The sequence below is a fragment of the Excalfactoria chinensis genome, chromosome 2 (assembly GCF_039878825.1).
Source record: "Excalfactoria chinensis isolate bCotChi1 chromosome 2, bCotChi1.hap2, whole genome shotgun sequence".
NCBI classification, from domain to species: domain Eukaryota; kingdom Metazoa; phylum Chordata; class Aves; order Galliformes; family Phasianidae; genus Excalfactoria; species Excalfactoria chinensis.
The window spans coordinates 26,819,784-26,837,131 of NC_092826.1; the positions used below are offsets into that span (position 1 = coordinate 26,819,784).

Genomic DNA, 17,348 nt, shown 5'->3' on the forward strand with positions numbered 1-17,348 from the left:
CCGGACAGGTGTCAATCAAAGTAATGCCTCTCAACACAGAGCCAATCTGTCTGTGGTTGCAGGGTTAGAGCCAATTTAATTTAATTTATTGGAGTTGAAAGGAACCTTTGCCTCTGCGACAATGAGTGAGACAGTTTGTAATGATTCTCATTTAATTGATGAATGTAGACTTGGCACTTGACAATTAACCAGACGCGTTAAAACACCAGGGGTGAAGTCCCAAAAGAATTTCACAAGCATCTTCATGGTGCCTGGGTTTACTTTCCTACAGCAAGTTCATCTGAGCCTCTCCCAGCTGGGCAGAGCAGGAGTTGCTCAGCTGTGTCCCACGGAAGCAGACATCGGCTGCTCAGAAATCATCTTGCTGTGCAGGCTGAGGACCCACATCCCATCTCCACTCTGTAATCCCACGCAGTCCCACACTACACAGACCTTTAGCAGCTGATGCACTGGTGAGGGACATTTAAATATGCAAAAGCTTACAATGAATTAATCATTCTACACAGTGCTGTTCTGCAGGAGAAATGTTGCTTTCTGGGAACACTTTTATTTCCTACCTATTTTCCTGGCACTGAAACTTGTTTCTCTATTTTTTTTGTCCTTTATGGTTGTGTGATTTACCATTCCACTTTGAATAGATTTTCACTATTAATTAATGCACATTTTCAACCCTTCTAATCACATATTGCCCAAGGGTGGTTACTTCAGAGGCAAAGATTTTAATTCCAGGTTGCATCATTGCAAGCTTCTGCATCAGTCCCTATGATTTTACCCTTTACCCTGGGAATGCCTGCTGGATGCCATCAGCTGACTGAACGGAGCGTTTTTTAAGGAAATCTAATCCCGATTTAAAGACTTAACACAAGTAACCGCATCCTGTCATAAGCTGTTTCACTGGTCAAGATCTGCAACTTATTTTTAGCTTGAACTTTTCCGGCCCTGACTTCTACGTGAGTTGCTCCGAAGGTAATGCCTCCTCTTTATTTCAACGGAAACCATTGCAGATACAGAAAGCACAATCACACTATTTGATAGAGAAAATTATCAGCTCTAAAACACTATTTCTCAACTAGTCACCATCATTGGCTGTGTGCTTTCATCAGTGATGAACAAGAGCCTGCATGCTGCACTTGTACAAACCTGCGCCAATGGAGGTGATCTGCTGTCTCTGTCACCACCGTCAAAATGCATGACCCGCCACCTCACTGTGCTCACAGCCACTTCTTGGTCCCCATAAACGTTCAGCAAGCATCAAAGAATGTCAATGGGTGCCATTTTTATTCTGTGTGGAGAAATTCAGTGCCACATCTTTGCTTCATCTGCACTTCCATGTCAGTCACCGTTGTGTCAGAGTGCCCCTCTGTTGCCATCTGTCACACAGCAACTACATGGAGTGGAATATTGGTGGGAAGGTTCAACCTCTACGGCCTCACCACCAACATCCACCTCTGACGCTGTGGACCAACAGAATAAAATAGGAGGCATTACTTTCAGGGCAGCCCTCATGTCTGCTAAATCTATAGGTCTTTGTTTTCTGAACTGTGTTATTTATAAACTGTGACTGGCCACCTCGGAATCTCCTCATATACAGATTAATTAGATTGCTCTATAAATGCTCTTATCTCTCTCACCAGTAGGAAAGCCCTGGTCCTCATGCTCGTGCCTGTGCCTCACAGCAGAGTCTTCTGATTTGAATGGAAGCTGCATGTTTCCCTCCTCATCAGGACAAAATGCCCTGAGGTCTATCAGAGCATCACTGCCCTCCACTCTGCCTATTCTGGTGATCACCCAACTGGCATCAGCACTCGTTGCTGCTTCCATTTTTCCATCATCTTTCTGAAGTGCAGCCTCCAAACTTAGGATGCAATTCAAGTAACGGCCCCAGTACTGCTGTATTTCTTCTTGGCAATCTCCTGCTTCGCCAAGCCTTCCACCAGCTCTCTGTCCCCATGCATCCCACAGGGAGATCATGTTCACCCATGACCCAGGAGGCCACCAAAATCCTTTGCACAACCCCTCATCTCCCCATCAGTGCTCACTTAGGCAAGCTATAGTCATGTGGAGTCTTACTTTTTGTTATTGTCAGATAACGTGTCTTCTTTTATCACATTAGTTCAAGGGTTTATAATTCAGTGCCATTATTCTGAGAGCTCCTCCATGCAATATTTCTAAGTCTAGTTAGCACCTTTATCTCTGTTCGGTTCTTTGGTGCCTGCTCTGTACAAAAGGCTTTCAACATTGTTGTAAAAAGTGATGTTTAGTCTTGTCCTGACACACTTCTGATTTGCTTTACCTCCTTTCCTCCTTTGCCCCACACATCCCTCTGTCTGCTGCCCACGTTTTCTGCCTGCCAGCCTAAAAAGAGATTTCAGAATTTTAAGAAAAGCTATTTAAAAGCAACAAACCAAGGCTGAAATAAAATACAGCAGGGAAGAGCTGTTCTGGGGAAAGGCAGTTAGTTGGAATATGCCAGGGCTTTCCTGCAGGGCGACTGTGCATCTGCATGGATCTAAACCCACACACAGTTATTAGCTGAGCCATCACTGAGAGGTCTGTCTTGTATGTGAAAATAGCCAAATGCAGACTTACTTTGTGAGGAGGAATTCCAAAACCAAAGTAATAAGTTTTATTACGTATTCTTGTGTTTCTATGAAATCTCACTCTTTCATCCTCGGAGTTTACAGGTTAAATCTGGATTTAGATGCCACTGTTCGAACAAATGAAGTCAACCAATTTTGCCCCACAGTATTTAATGAAAAAGAAAATGCCAGAAGATCCTTCCCTTTCAAAATAAGCAGCTGCAGAAAGATTAGGGAAGATATATGTATGTTCAGACTGTCCCTGCAGCGAGGCCAGGGGGTTAGGGGTACATTCATCATCCGCATCTGGATTAACTCAGCTCCTCTTGTAGCACTGCAGTCCTCTCTATCACCACTGACCTACTTTTCAGGTGGCTTGGTGAAAGTCACTCCAAATCCTTCTGGCATTTCAGCGCCATAAAATAGTAATGTTTGACTGGAACAGAGCATCTTCCTGCATCTGCACGTAGTACAAAGGTAAGTCACACAGCTGAACACAGAATCTCACCGCCGGGAAAACAATTCTAGTCTCTGTAACATGAACAAACAAACAGCAGCTGGCATTGAAGGCCTTTGCTAAGATGCCCTTCAGGAATTGGTCTCCAAGGGCAGACCGCGTCCCCAGAGATCTTATCAGCTCTGATGCCTTTGCTCTTCTGCTCCTCTCTTTTCTATAAGAAAGTTACCGGTAGATTCTGTGGGATTTTCTTTTCCCTTTTCTTTTTTTTCTTTTCCTTCGTGCAAAAGAGTAGCTTTACTAAAAACAGGTTTATGTTTATGCAGAACGATGCCAGCTACACAGCACCATCTATCTCATTTGAATACAGTGCTTCTTGAAACTGAGACAGCACCAGCTTTCTCCGCAGCCCCCATGCACTGCCAGCACTGTCCCTGCATGACAGCCATGTAGGAGCGATGCTCAGCCTGGGAGCTGAGAGCCCAGGACTGACATGTCCCACTCCTTTTGCTGCTGTTGGCACTCATACTGGTGGAGCTGGGCATGGGGAAAGCAAAAGCAGCCCAGCATGCTCTTGACACATAGCATTTACATCCCGAAAGACAAAGGGCCACATCTGGTGCCATCAGGCAGAAAAGCATGAGCTTATGGGGAGCAAATCCTTAATCACTCTCCTAAACACAAGGAAGACTTCTCATAAATTTAAATCCACCAGATTATTATCTTAAGTTCTTTAGGGATTTGCTTCTGATTTGATTGTATTGGCTTCAGCGGAAAGTGGAGCAACATTTTCTGCAGTGATGTTACAAACTCCCAAAGTATGCAGTTCTACAGCAGCAGCTCTGGTAGATATCGAATCTGCTGTATCACCAGCACTACAATGGTAAAGTGAGCTGCTGCACCCTTTAGTCCTTTGGAGGCTCCAATGGGGTCATTAGAGAGCATGTTTCTGCTTTCCAGCATTGGTTGTACAAGGGCTGCCCTACAAAAGAGGGCATGTACATGACTCCCAGGCAGCTGAAAATCCACATTGATTTGTCTTGCCCTGTAATTACATGGGTATCTCTGTGGGAGGGTTACCCTGTATAGCCAGTGGGGGAGGCAAGGAAAAGGAACTGGTGAAGGAAAAAAGGACAAAGTCAGCAAATTTATGTCACCCTTAGCCTGAAGGATATGCGTATTATTTCTTCCTCGTCTCTTTCAGATTCGGTCACCAGTTCACAGCATTGAAAAAAATATATATGTTTAAAATCATCTGTATTTCTACAAACAGTGCTGGAGGAAAATGGATATAAATGATATAATAGGTCAAAAAGTGTTCACAACAGCAGCGTGCTGAGTGAGGGAGCTGAGTGGTTCTGCAGTGCTGTGAACTGGGGCTTCTGGACAGGTTTTCCAGCTGCTGCTGGAAGGAGACCCTCCATCTGTGTGCCTTCACTGCCACGGTTGGGACCACCTGAGGTCAGTAAGGACTTCTGTCCCAGGGGACCCTCATGCCCAGGCCCCATCCAGGCTGAGGAAATCATCTGCTGGCAGAGGAGTGGTGCCAGGCAGAGGGATACCCCTAGCAGGTGCCAACCCAAAGCCCTGATTTTATGAGCAGAGAGAATATTCCCTCTGCTGCCCTACCACGTACATTAGAGGCAGGGAAACCAGCTCTCACACATCCAACATACCACAGAGCTACCACAGGACGCAACTCACAGCAAGGTTGCAAAGGCAGGAGGTAACCAAGCAGCCTAAAGCTTGTAAAATACATACATCAAAGAATGTGATAGCATCTAAAAAGTGCTTATATCCCAGGATACGAACATTTTGTGTCCCAGTGGTAAAACTGACCCTCTAACAGGTCCCTTGGAAGTGAATTGGTACTTCCAACCAAGACATTCATTTGCCTTACTTCCTTTCATATTTGTCTTGTTACAACAAAAGAAGTAGCAGGCACTTCAGTGAGTGAATGCCGCATAGTGACACGGGCTGCCAGGAGTTTAAAGAGAGTTCAGAAAATTGAGGATTAAATATCTTTCCTAACATTAACACAGTGCTAAATCAAAAGCGTTACTCTCCCTGAATCTGAAATAGATTTGCCTATATAACCGAGCAGATATCCTTTGAAACAGGGAGACCTTTTTATCAAAAAAGGAAATATTGCCTCGGTTTGCCCAAGGCACGTTTCCTTCCCCAGGATTTGAGAAGGTGGGAAAAGAAAGCGGAAAAATCTCAAATGAAACTCATTCTAAAACACATATTACGTTTTTGCATTTCAAATAATGACTTCCTTTAATTTGATTCCGCCTGTAATTTTTTTCTCTGTGTAATGGGTTTTGTTTGCCCCTCATTTTAAACACATCCCTGTCTCGGGGCACACGGAGTACGCATTTAGCTTGGAATTAATTTCTGTAGTTTTAATTAATTATGATGGCTGCATTAAAACTGAACTTCAAGGTTATTTGTAAAATCCTTTTTTCTTACTTGTAAGATACCAACGGAGAGGGCAGATGCAGCCATATAAGTCATTCTCAAGGTCTAAAACGCATTTATTACATTTCTTTCAGGTCTTCCAGGCTTCTCTTCTGATGGTGTGACAACTCCAATGCCATCTGCAGAATCCTTATTACAGAGGTAGAAGTGAGAGGAGCACAGGAGAGCCAGCCCTCAGATGCCATGGCCGCACATGGGGATGGGGGCACACAGGCACTACAGCCCACTCCTCTGCAGCCACTGTGTCCCTGTGGCCACTCATGCTGCCCGTAGCCCCATGGCAGCGCTTCCCGCTCCACAAGCTGTCATGGTTGTGACCCGTGACACAAGCCCACCCTTCAGCCGCAGCCTCTCATGGACCGTTTCACTCCAATCCTTTCAGTTGACCTCCATCTTCCTGGTGAAGGAGGTCAGAAAGGTCAACTGCTTTAGGTCGCAATCCTTCAAACCTCTTCCCCAACGCAGCCAGCTGTGCAAAGAATTCACTGAGGTGGAGCACTTGTCATTCAAACTGAGGATTCGCTCAGCCCGAGCCCTGCTGTGCTGGAGACCCACACCTGGGCCATGAATGCCTGTGGTGGGAGGCAGGCCCTGGAGCCCCCGGCACTGGCAGCGGCTGTGGTGCCTCATCCGCTGTGCGATGGCCCTAAGGCAGGAGATTCAACTGTTTACCTCAGTGTGAGACAAAGTGGCAGTGGTATACGGATTTTGCTTTCAGTGATCTTTCTTTCAATTGTTTCTTTCCTATTTTTCATTTATCTATCTATCTATCTATTTATTTATTTATTTTCAGGAAGCTACTTTTGAGCGTTAATGGCCACCGTGTGTTCAGGTTCGTTACACTCGGCAGGTGGGCTATTAATTGAAACGTGCATTAGTGAATTCAGAAACTGCTTTTTACTCAGTTCCTCGGGCAGGTTTTGATTTGCTTCCAAATGCTCCCTCCATGTTCTGGCCAGACATTCATAATGGGCTCCGCTATGGTGATGGCTTGGATTTTTCGATGCGTGTTTTTGTGTTTTAAGGATTACTTCAGCTTCTTACACACGATGCAACACAACTTTGTCCTATTCAGGCCATCCCCAATGCTAAAAATAAATAAATCCATAAAAAATAACAATATTTCCCAGCACTGAATCAAGACAAAAAGAACAACCAATTGCTCCTGCACAGCATGACTGAAGCGCTGTCAGCTAAGTGCTGTCACGGACACCTGCTCACTCCCCCTAAAAATAAACTGCTGGATTGTGTCAGCAGAATTGATGAGCCCGAAACTCTAATGTCCCATGGCAATAGGATTCCTGTGTAGAAATCTGTCTATGGAAAACCACTGTGCATATGCCTTGCCCTGGTCTCTTGTAGCTGCACTGTAGAGTAGTTACAGCGGAGTCAGGGCACTGAGGCACGCAAAGCCCTGCGAAACATTTGGATTCACAACCAGGCTTTCAGAGCACATGAGCTCATTTGCAAAGTCTGATCTTAGGGTCTGCTTGACAGACAGCAGCTAACTCATATTTCTCCTCGTGTAACCACTGTAAAAAGCAAACTATGTGTGGAAGTGGGCTTCCCCAGTGCTGGCATCACAAGGAATTATTTGTCACTTTAATAAATTCTTCTCATTTGAGGAAACCTTGGCCCAATGCTTTTGTTAGAAAATAGCTCACTTGCCCACAGGACTGAGCATTAACCAGGATGCAGAGCTAACAGTGACTGCCTCAGACAAAGCGGCCATGCCAGGGGCCATTCCTTTGACAGAACTATTTTACGCACCTCAGCCATAATGTGATTTGTCATTGATTTCAGATGCAGCACGTAGTCGCCCAGGCTTTCACAGGGATTCTTGGCCTGTAAGAAACTTCTATTAGACTATTTAATGTCCTCTTGCCAGTGGCAGTTTCTTACTGATGTGCTCCTTAAATGGAAACAATGCTTTCCTACCAGCCCCCCACATACCCATCAAGGCCTTTAGAGCCCCTTGTCTACCTACACATAGTGGCTCCATTTCCAGAGGTGATGGTATCCTCAGGTCTTTTCTCTGCTAAAAGAATTAAAGCTGCTCAGACTGTTGGAAAATCAAGTGAACAAGGCACATACAGAGGGGTAGTTGTTATCTCTGTGGGCAGGCCAGGACAATTGCACAACGCACTCTACTAAGTAATGCCAAAGCCCACATTAGATGGAGTGGGTGGATGAGAGGCTAGACATGAAACAGGACAGAGGTGAAGAAGGAAACCCATTCAACAGCCCATTCAACATTTTTCTGTGTGTGTCAGTATAAAAGTGGATGGAGAATGATCTTCAGAGCACAGCATGCCCACAGTGTCACAATGAGTGGCGCGGCTGAGGGTCACCAACAGTCTCACTTTCACCCACAGTTCTTCTCTGCATTAGTCACCCACAGGAAATTTACACTGGTGGAGTTTAATGTTGCATGCTTGTTATAAGAGGTTTGCTTATACTACACACTAATGATAATTAGGGGAATAGCTCAATGTTTCTTCAAAAGATATTTCAGTTTCCCCAAACCGCAGAACCCCGCAGGCTGAGAACTCAGAGTTTTCCCCAATTACTTATTAAAACTTCTTTAATGAGTATTTCTGCATGAATAAAATATGTGGAATTAGGACCACACTATATATTACATAAAATAGGAAATAAATGAGTGACTACAGCCACCTGGAGAGCTGCCTGCACTAGCAGAGCTTGTGCAGAGTTGAGTTAATGTATAAATTGGTCCCTAATGCTGTATCACCGAGCACCTAAATGCATCCAATGGCTTTTGTTCCTTCTCTTCCTTTTCCTTCTCCTGTAACTCAGACCTCCCCCAGCCATGGGTCCTTCCTCCTCACTTGTGCTGGCTCTGGAGTTTGGCCATGGGCAGGTTCAACTCATTGACCCAGCAGAAATCTTGACACCTCTTTCTTCCTAGGTCACATTTCTGCTTGGTTAGTAACCAGCATTAAGAGAAGGAATTCTTTGATTCACAGCTGTCAGAGCTGAAACAATGGAAATGATAGGACTGATGGCTGGGAACGGGGCTTCCTTGTTCTGGTGGAGATGAACTGAAGGCTTAGTGCACACCAACTCATCTGAAACTTACAGTGTCTGAGCACCTCAATCCACTGTAAGCATCCGAAAAGCAAAAAGCACCTGCTTTCCTCCAGTGCAGCTGAGGCCATGACCACGCACCTAGACAGAACAAAACACTTGTGGCTGCTTCACAAGACCCTCTGCTCCTCTGCCAGCCCCATCAGCACAGAAGTTGGCATGCTTTCACCTTCAGCTGGACCGGGAATGGATCCAGCTGAAAAATAACTTCTTCCTCCAGCTCACTTACAAAGAGCCACATAGAATAGTGTGGGACAGTAGGGGGATGAACAAGGGGTCAAATGGGCTTCTCCAGGATACGAAGTGAAGGTGGCATGTGTCCAGCTGCACATTGAGGCTGCTGTCTCAAAATGCTATCAGACAAAGGCTGGGACTTCCATCAGTTCTTACACCTTTGCTTGTTGGGTTAGCCCAGCGTGACTAATTGCTACCAACATCAGCCTTTTGCTGAAGATTAAATTGGGCATGTGATTTTTCTCGGTTCTTCAATGGGAAAACAAAACAAAACAGAAGTGGCTGAGATGTACGTATGTTATTTATGTTATTCACATGTGATAATAACTGTGAAGTTGTATAACACAGGTTACAGTGAAGGCTTTCAGCTGCCCTTCCTCTCCTGCTCTATATTTCACATTCTTATGTTGCATTCTGGTTCACGCTAAACTATAAGGCCCTTGTGGCAGGGACCACGTCACTAATGCACCAGTGCAATGCCTCACATAATGGAGCTCTAACAGCAACCGGGGCCTTTGAGAGCACCTGTCACAGAAATGACAAGAGGGAATAGTTTCACTCTTGTGGAGTGCAGAATTAATCACGCCTCAGAGTGCTTCATTTTTGCTGGCCTGTTTGAAGGACTCCATTGCTTCCTCTTGCCCGTGTGGGTCCTTTCCCTCCATTGCCTTTACACACGTGCAGACACGTGCATACTGCTGTGACTGATGGTCTTTCCCATCTGTCAAGAGACTGCTGGACCCCTCCACTCCTTCATTCTCTGCATCTCTCCCGTCCTTTTGCTGATGTGCTGAATAGGGCTGCAAATAATGGTTAGTTAATGAGCAAATCTCAATTTCCCTGATTTCTGTTTTAAAGAAAAACTTTGATTAACTCTTTTATCCCTAAATACAGGGAATGATGATAAATTTGAGGCTGGAGCATAAAGGGGACAGAGGAGGTGGGAGGGGAAAAAGGAAGACATTTGCCTTTGGGCATGATATTTTCAGGTCCCTTCAAACTGAACTATCCTATTGTATCTTATCGTATCATATCATATTGTATCATACCATATCCTACCTTATCCTATCCTAAACTCTTTAGCAGGGTCTGTTGTGATAGAATCACAGAATCACAAGGTTGGAAAGGACCTACAAGGTCATCTAGTCCAACCATCCTCCCTTTACCATACCTATAGAAAAACCACTAAACCATGTCTCCTAGCTCCCTATGCAAGGGGTTTCACAAAGAGTGCTTGTTGCAAGTAGATTGGATGGGAACTCAAGAATGGCAGGCAATGGAAATCAGACAACAAAACAACCATGAGGTCAGCTATAGTGCCTTCGGTACTATAGTGGTACACGAGGAACAGAGAAGATAAAATACCACCAGGGTGATAAAATGCTAATAAGCAGCCTGGTACTACAAGAGCCAACACATTACACACAGGATAACATGTATTTTGTGACTGGGGCCAAACTGAGGTAGGCTGGACTCTGCTAGACACAGACAGCATTGCTTTGTGTGGATGGGAGTTGTTGGGCAAAAAGCTTAAAGCAGGCTTGGGAAAAATAAGCAATCAAATCAGGAAGGGACCCACCAGCTGGTAACACTGGAACATGAAGAAAGGACGAGCCCTGAGGATGCATTGTATGGATGTACAGGGAGACAATACACTGAGACATAACCTTGCCAAAGGTGATGATGAAAATGCCGATGGTGCTGCGGTGTTGGTATTGCTTTAATTATCTTTAAAGAAAGCAAACCAAAAGCGACCAACCAGAAACCACCTTCCTGCGTAGGTAAGCATCAAATGCAGACTCAGGCTCAGACCTGGAGCAAGCCACAGACGTGACACACATACGTGTTCCTTCAAAATAGACTATGGGGTTTGAGCGTGTTCTTAGGAAGCAAGAACCTCACTGAGTGTCAGCCCAGTCCTCCCATGTGGGTGGAAACATACAGCAATTGTGCAACTTCCCTAAAAATTCTCCAGAGATCTAAATTAGGCATGTGCCTTTGAAGCCTTCCCTGCCTTTGCTGTTACTGTACCTTTCACTCAAAGTCCTCCGTGCTTCCCTGCGTGATGGAAAAGGTGGTTATCCCTTTCACCTAAAGACCTTGTTACATCAAAAAGCCACTCGTAACGATCTGGAAGTCCCTTTGATCATAATAACTGTCTTTATTCGTCATGATGGAAGAAAAAAAAAGCAGAAAAGGAAAGGAAGGACAGGCAGCCTGCAATCCTCCTCGCCCTCCTTTTCAAGGCCGTTCCCCAGAGCCCCCTCAGCCTCACCGCGGAGCAGCGCGGAGCCGCGGGGGCCCGTGGGCAGCTCTGACAGCCCGTGGTGCCGCACAGCCCGGTTCTGCCGTGCCCGCGCCCCCGGCCCCCAAGAAGGCCGTGCCCTGCGCAGCCTCCGCAGAGCAGCGCTGCGGAGCGCGGCGCGCAGGGGCCCGGGGACATGCGCACTCTCCGCGGACATCGCTTGCCGCTTCTCCGCCGCCTCCCCCGGGCGAAGGAGGAGGAGAGAAGGAGGAGGGAGCGGAGAGAAGGAGGAGGGAGGGTAGAGCCGCGCGCCGCAACTTGCTGCTGCTCCTCCCTCGCCGCTGCCCGGCCCCTGCGGGCTGCGCTCGGCGGGCAGCGCTCGGCGGGAGGCGACAGCCGGGGCGCGCCCCGCCGCGGGGCCGGCGCCTGCCGGTGAGTTGGGGGCGGTGCGCGAAGTTGCCGTGTCTGCGTATGTCTGTGTGTGACTGTGTGTGTGACTGTGTGTGCGCGGGGCGCTGCGCGGGGCTGCGCGGCCGCGGGGCTCGGCTGGTGGCCGCTGGGCTCTGTTGGTGGCTGCGGGGCTCGGAGCGCACCGCGGGCTGCCCCGGTCCGGCCGCGCTCCCCGGCCGGCCCTCAGCCGGCGGCCATTTGGTGCCGGGGTCGGTCCGGCGGCGGCCGCAGGTGCAGCGCGGCGCGGGTTGCGGGAGGAGCGCGGTGCGGGCTGCGCTGCGGCTCGGCGGGTTGGGGCTGCTGCCAGGCGGCCCCGAGCTGCGCTTCCATTCACATCCCGTTACGTGCAGTTTGTTGTGCGGCGGCATCTGCTCCTCGTCTTGGGAACTCTTGGAGAAGATGAGATCGGCAGGGGAGGGCAGGGGCTGCCGTTCAGAGCGCGGCAGAGTGCTGCGAGAGGCAGCGGGTCCGAGCGGATCGCCCTGGCTGCCGCTTGGAGCATCTCTTTCCCTCACTGCCTCTAATAGGGAAGAGCCCGGCGCGCGGTCGTGGCGGAAAGTTGTGCATCGTTCCACGCGCTGATGGACCCGATTATCTAAATAAACAAACCCGGTGATTTATAGGTGTCTGAGCTGTAACGCTCTGAACGGTAGAGCTCTTTAACCTTTCTTTCTAATCTGTCCCTCAGAGATTTGTTTTTAAGCAGAGTGATACATCATCTGCGGTGCCGAGTGCTTGAGTTGATTACATTTGTGAAAGGAACGGGCTTTGAAATAATACCGAGCCATTAGGCAACAAATGCAGAAAAAGAGTGTGTGAGAAAAAGAGCAGAGATAACATTCAGACAGCAAAGATTGTTTTTCTCCTTCCTAGCGGACAGGCTCGATTAACTTTTATCTGGAGTTCTTATTATATGAAGCTAAGAAGCAAAAAGAAAGGTGCTGTGTGAAACCAGCAGCAAGTCCTCTTGAAATCCGTCTCTGTTGTAGGTAAGTCGTGATTGGAGCTGCGTTTATTCAGAGGCTGTGCAGCACTGCCGAAGATACAGGGCATGTGTTTGGGAGTACTTTGTTGTTGTGTCTGTTTGCCATTGATGCTGCAGAAGCAGGAATATCAAATCGCTGGGTTTCTTATCCCGCATCTTTAAACATGGTATCCTGATGAGTGTCCCTGTATGTTAGATGTGCAGCTACGTTATAGCAAAAGTGCCTCCTTTCTCAGGGATTCATTCAGTTGTGAGCTTCTTTAACAAGGGCCACATTCCGCAGCCTGTAGAGCATCTTCTGTAAGGGGAGAGTCTTTTGCTCCTGTTGAAAAACAATAGCGAGCACAATGCGTGCAGCATTTTGCAGGCCAGAAATACAAGAGAGGCTTTATTTTTAACCACTATTTCAGCACAGCATTTTATTAACATAAAATCAATATTCAGGTCAGCAATGAGGATCTGCAACTTCTGAAAGAGAAACTGGTCTGAGGGCAGCGCAGTGAGTAAAGGTTGTGGGATGTGGCCCTCCACCAGCACACCTATCTCTTACTAAGTTCCTTTTGTGAAATGTCACTTAATGAGGAACACATTTGAAGGCAGTGCTCCTCAAAGCCCTCATTGCCGGACTCTTGAATGTGCCTTTAGATCGTGCATTGTATGTAAATGACTGCTACTTCAGAACTACGCTCTAAAACCATCCTACTATTAAAGTTATGTTGATCAGAAAGTGGCAACTGGATTTCAAGTCCGAAATAAGAAACGCTCAATAGTCTCAAGCTAATTTACATTTTGAGAAGCACTATGCCGAGGAATCCACGGGAAACGAATCGAGTTTTCTTTGCTGGCTGTGCAGTGGCATTTTGTTAATGAAGGCTCTTTCCTGAGGCTGACTTCATTGGCACACAGTGGAGTTAAATCTGTTTATCAGCTTGTTGGTGGTGCTGGTTAAGTGCTGGAGAGCTCAGTGGCTGGAACAGTACACAGTCTTCCTCCTTCCAGTAGGGAAGGGAATGGAAAATGGAAGGGCTTTTTCAAAGTAGTTCCAACACTATCATTTGTAACAGCAAAACGCAATGCAAGAATAAGATTAATAGACCAAGTAGGCTCAAAGACATTGTTTAACATTTAATTGAAACCATAAATCATTCAAACAGCATTATCCAGACTCCTGCAGTGACGCTTCTGCTTCCAGGTGTTAAGAACCCTACAGATTTCATTACTGGGATATGCAGTGCTGAGGGGCCAGCAGCTCATCCTCAATGCCCCTGAGCCTTACTGTGGTCAGGAGCCATTGCTGGTCTGTAGGTCACCAAGCTGAGGCTCCCCTCACAAGTGGGAATGTTTGTGGGATGAATGGCTGTGGCCCTGCTGAATGAGATTGCTCACAAGGCTGTGGCTGCTTGCTTCTCATCCTCATGTCCTGAGCACGCAGGGACTGTCTTAGTGCCTTCTGTTGCAGTCTTTATGTGTATGGCAGTGCCACAAACACCTGCTGTGGCCAGGGAGGAAGTTCAGGGCAGATTCTTCCTCAGGCAAGAGCCGAGGTTTCTAAATGTTTATATCACAGAGTTGTAGAGTATCTTGAGCTCGAGGGTCGCTGGGCCCAATTCCAAGCTCCACACAGCGCCACCCAAAAATCAAACCCCATGTCTGAGAGCAGTATGCAAACACTCCCCGAACTCCGGCATTCAGGGCCGTGCCCACAGCCCTGTGCAGCCCGTTCCATCCCACCGCCCTCTGGTACAGACCCTGTCCCTCACCCCCACCCACCCTCCCCTGCCGCAGCTCCATGCCGTTCCCTCGGGCCCTGTCGCTGTCACACAGAGCAGAGCTCAGCGCTGCCCCTCCGCTCCCTGTCAGGAGCTGCAGTCGCCATCAGGCCTCCCCTCAGCTCCTCTGCTCTGAGCTCAGCCAGGGACCTCAGCTGCTCCTCATACACTTTGCCCTCTTGACTCATCACCATCTTTGTAGCCCTCCTTTGGATGCTGTCTTAATTGTTTTATGTCTTATGTTGCCAAACCTGCACCCAGTGCTCAAGGTGAGGCTGTGAGGAGCTGAATGGTCCGGTACTTTCAATGAGCAGTACAGTCAGCTATTACTTACACTGGCTAACATGTGGAATGGGGAACACTGCATGCGCTTTTGTGTAATGTGGCCAGCAGTATGTTCTAGGCTTGGAAATCACTCTGTGGTCATGAGGCCTTGTGGAAGCCCTGTAGAAGTGCATGGGGACAGCAGCTGCAGCCTGAAGGCTCCAGTGCAAAGTTACTGCAGATATCCTCAGTTATGGTTGCCCATCTCCATCCTAGTAGTGTCTCTTACTGAGTGTCTGTGCCATGCCAGGGACTCCCTGCAGGTCTCCCATGAGCACACATGACACATCCCTGAGCCTTCCAGCTCCCAGAACCCTGTGTGCTGGGCAGGCAGCGCTGTGTTGTACAAGCTGCACATGGAGCCCGGTCAGCAGGAACTTCGAGGTGCCCGGTGCCATATTTGAGAGCATATGCTGCAAACCCCTACGCAGTTTGACTGTGCTTTTCTTTAGTGGGAAAGCATTTTTTTACAACACTGTCTCCACAGTTACTTGAGCAAACTGTGGTGCCTGAGCCAAGAGCATCAGTCACATTTGACAAGGAGCATACCCCAATTTGGGAAGGGACATAGATTCCTATGGCCCAATTCAGTGCCACAACTTAGGAGCAGCTGGGGACATGGGGTCAGGGAACAGTCCCCATAGCAGCTCCTGCAGCAGGACACCAGGTAGCCAGGTGAAAATGAGTGGCAGGAGGCGTTTCTTCACTTTGTGAGTGTGGTATAACCAAGGTTTAATTAAAACAGCGATGGTAGATTGTTAGGGCAGATAAATACTGCCTTGTTACAGCCCTCTTGGGTCGTATGTAAGCAGCGTTCAGTTTAGAAAGGATGAATGAACAGTCAGTGTGGAGGATAAAGATCAGCATTGTTAATTGCTATGGAAGTCTTCCGTGGGAAAGTATGAACTCGTGAGGAATGGTACTGTCCATAAATGTCATTTAAATATTTACATAACTCAGGGATAACACTTCTATATTAAAATACAGAGTCATGTTTAGGGTCCTGTTGGCAATAACTGGGACTTGGACAGCTGGGTTTGGTTGGTTGTTAGTACATTGATTTCTGCTGTGTTTCTGAATGCTTCGCTAACAGTAACCAAGAGCTCTTCAGTATGAAAAGCCCTTAGTTGTTCTTATACAAGAAAAAGGGTTTTTAATTTTGTTTTTAAATACTTGGGAAACTGTATGTGCATAAACTCTCGTGTTTCAAGTGTGATTAACTTTTACCTTTTGGTGTAAGAATGGAAGTCACCATTATCTAAGCATAGGTGCACAGTGGTTGACCATCCACTGAAGCTTCTGTCTGTTGGTAAGTCTGCAGAGTGAGGAGGAATTGCTCTACATGGGAAAGATTCTTCTCACCCACCATGAATAACTGGAAATGATAGGAACTGTTCCTACCCTGCTCGTTGATGTTACAGTTCTCACAAAAGTTTCTTTTGTCCTTTTCCAGTTCTCAGAATGTGATACAACCCTTGAAAAATTATGTCTACTTTCATGTAAACATGATGAAGATGAGCCTTTGAGAACATAGCGTATGTTGATAAATAAACTAGCTTGGACAGAGTAAATCTTTTCATCTAACTTCAAGAGCCACGCTGTATTGAAGTAAATATAGATGTGCTCCTTTCATCCAAGTACATAACAAACACAAGTACATAACAAAACACTCTTATCTACTGCAAACAAACCTAAAATGGATTTCTAAGTGGTTTTCTTCTTGGTACTGGACAAGTTTAGTCTAGCTAGGGTAGGACAAGAGTGGAGTTGTGGAAGTTCTGAGGTGAGTGCTGATCTAAACAGGAGAGGCAAAGAGCACACTGGAGACCTAGCTCTTCTTTAGTTCTTCTGTGAAAGAGGCAAAAAGTGCTTGCTCTGGAGCATGTTTTTGATGAGCTTGTTCCCACAGTCATCCCCTGGAATGCAGCTTGCAGATGACTATGGAGCTGAAGAACCTGAAGTGTTCCTGCATGCCTCCCACCTCAGCAGCCACACAGCTCAGAGCCTGAACCCACGTTGCACCACAAGAGCCCTGTCCCCACTTGGTGTGACGTGCATGAGCCCTCTCCACACAGTGTCTGTAGGGCAGCCCGTGAGGCAGCTGCATGTGGCATGTGGTGGCGTGATGCTGACATGCTGGGGAAGCTCGTTCTGCAGTACACATCTGGCTGTGCCTGAAGCCTTGTTTCATGAAGAACTTCAACTCTGTGCAAAAGGCGACCCTGAGGCCATCTTGGCATCTTCTGTATACACTGAAGGATGACTGTGGCATCCTTGGTGATGTTGTCAGTACTGTGTTGGTTGGATTGTCCATGAAGGAGGAGTTGAAAGAGCAGTTCTGCAAACCTGAAGGTGCGACAGCAGGTTTGTTTTTCATTTCTAGATTTCCAGGATGACCGTTTGCAATGACAGCATGTTTAAATAGATCAGCAACTCGCTGTGGAAAGCATTCTTAGTGCATGCAGTGATTTGGTTCCATAGTACTTGCTTCATAAGGAAGACCACCATGTATCATAGAACCACAGAATGGCTTGGGTTGGAAGGGTCGACAAGGATCGAGTTCCATAAGGAAGACCACTATGTATCATAGAACCACAGAATGGCTTGGGTTGGAAGGGACGACAAGGATCGAGTTCCAACCCTCCTACCACAGGGAGGGGGTGTTAAGTTTGTATTTCCTGTATCACAAAGAGTCTTTGGATCTTCTGTTTAAAAT

At 47.1% G+C, this 17,348-nt stretch overlaps 1 protein-coding gene across 1 annotated transcript in view; it reads left to right on the forward strand.

Annotated features, from left to right (window-relative positions):
• Window positions 1-11,397: 11,397 nt before the first annotated feature.
• The window catches only part of PAG1 (phosphoprotein membrane anchor with glycosphingolipid microdomains 1), a 103,149-nt gene continuing 97,198 nt past the window's right edge, over window positions 11,398-17,348 (forward strand). The window contains exon 1 of the mRNA XM_072329088.1: window positions 11,398-11,536. The gene's annotated coding sequence lies outside the window, so the exon portion shown is untranslated. The remainder of the gene's footprint in view (window positions 11,537-17,348) is intronic.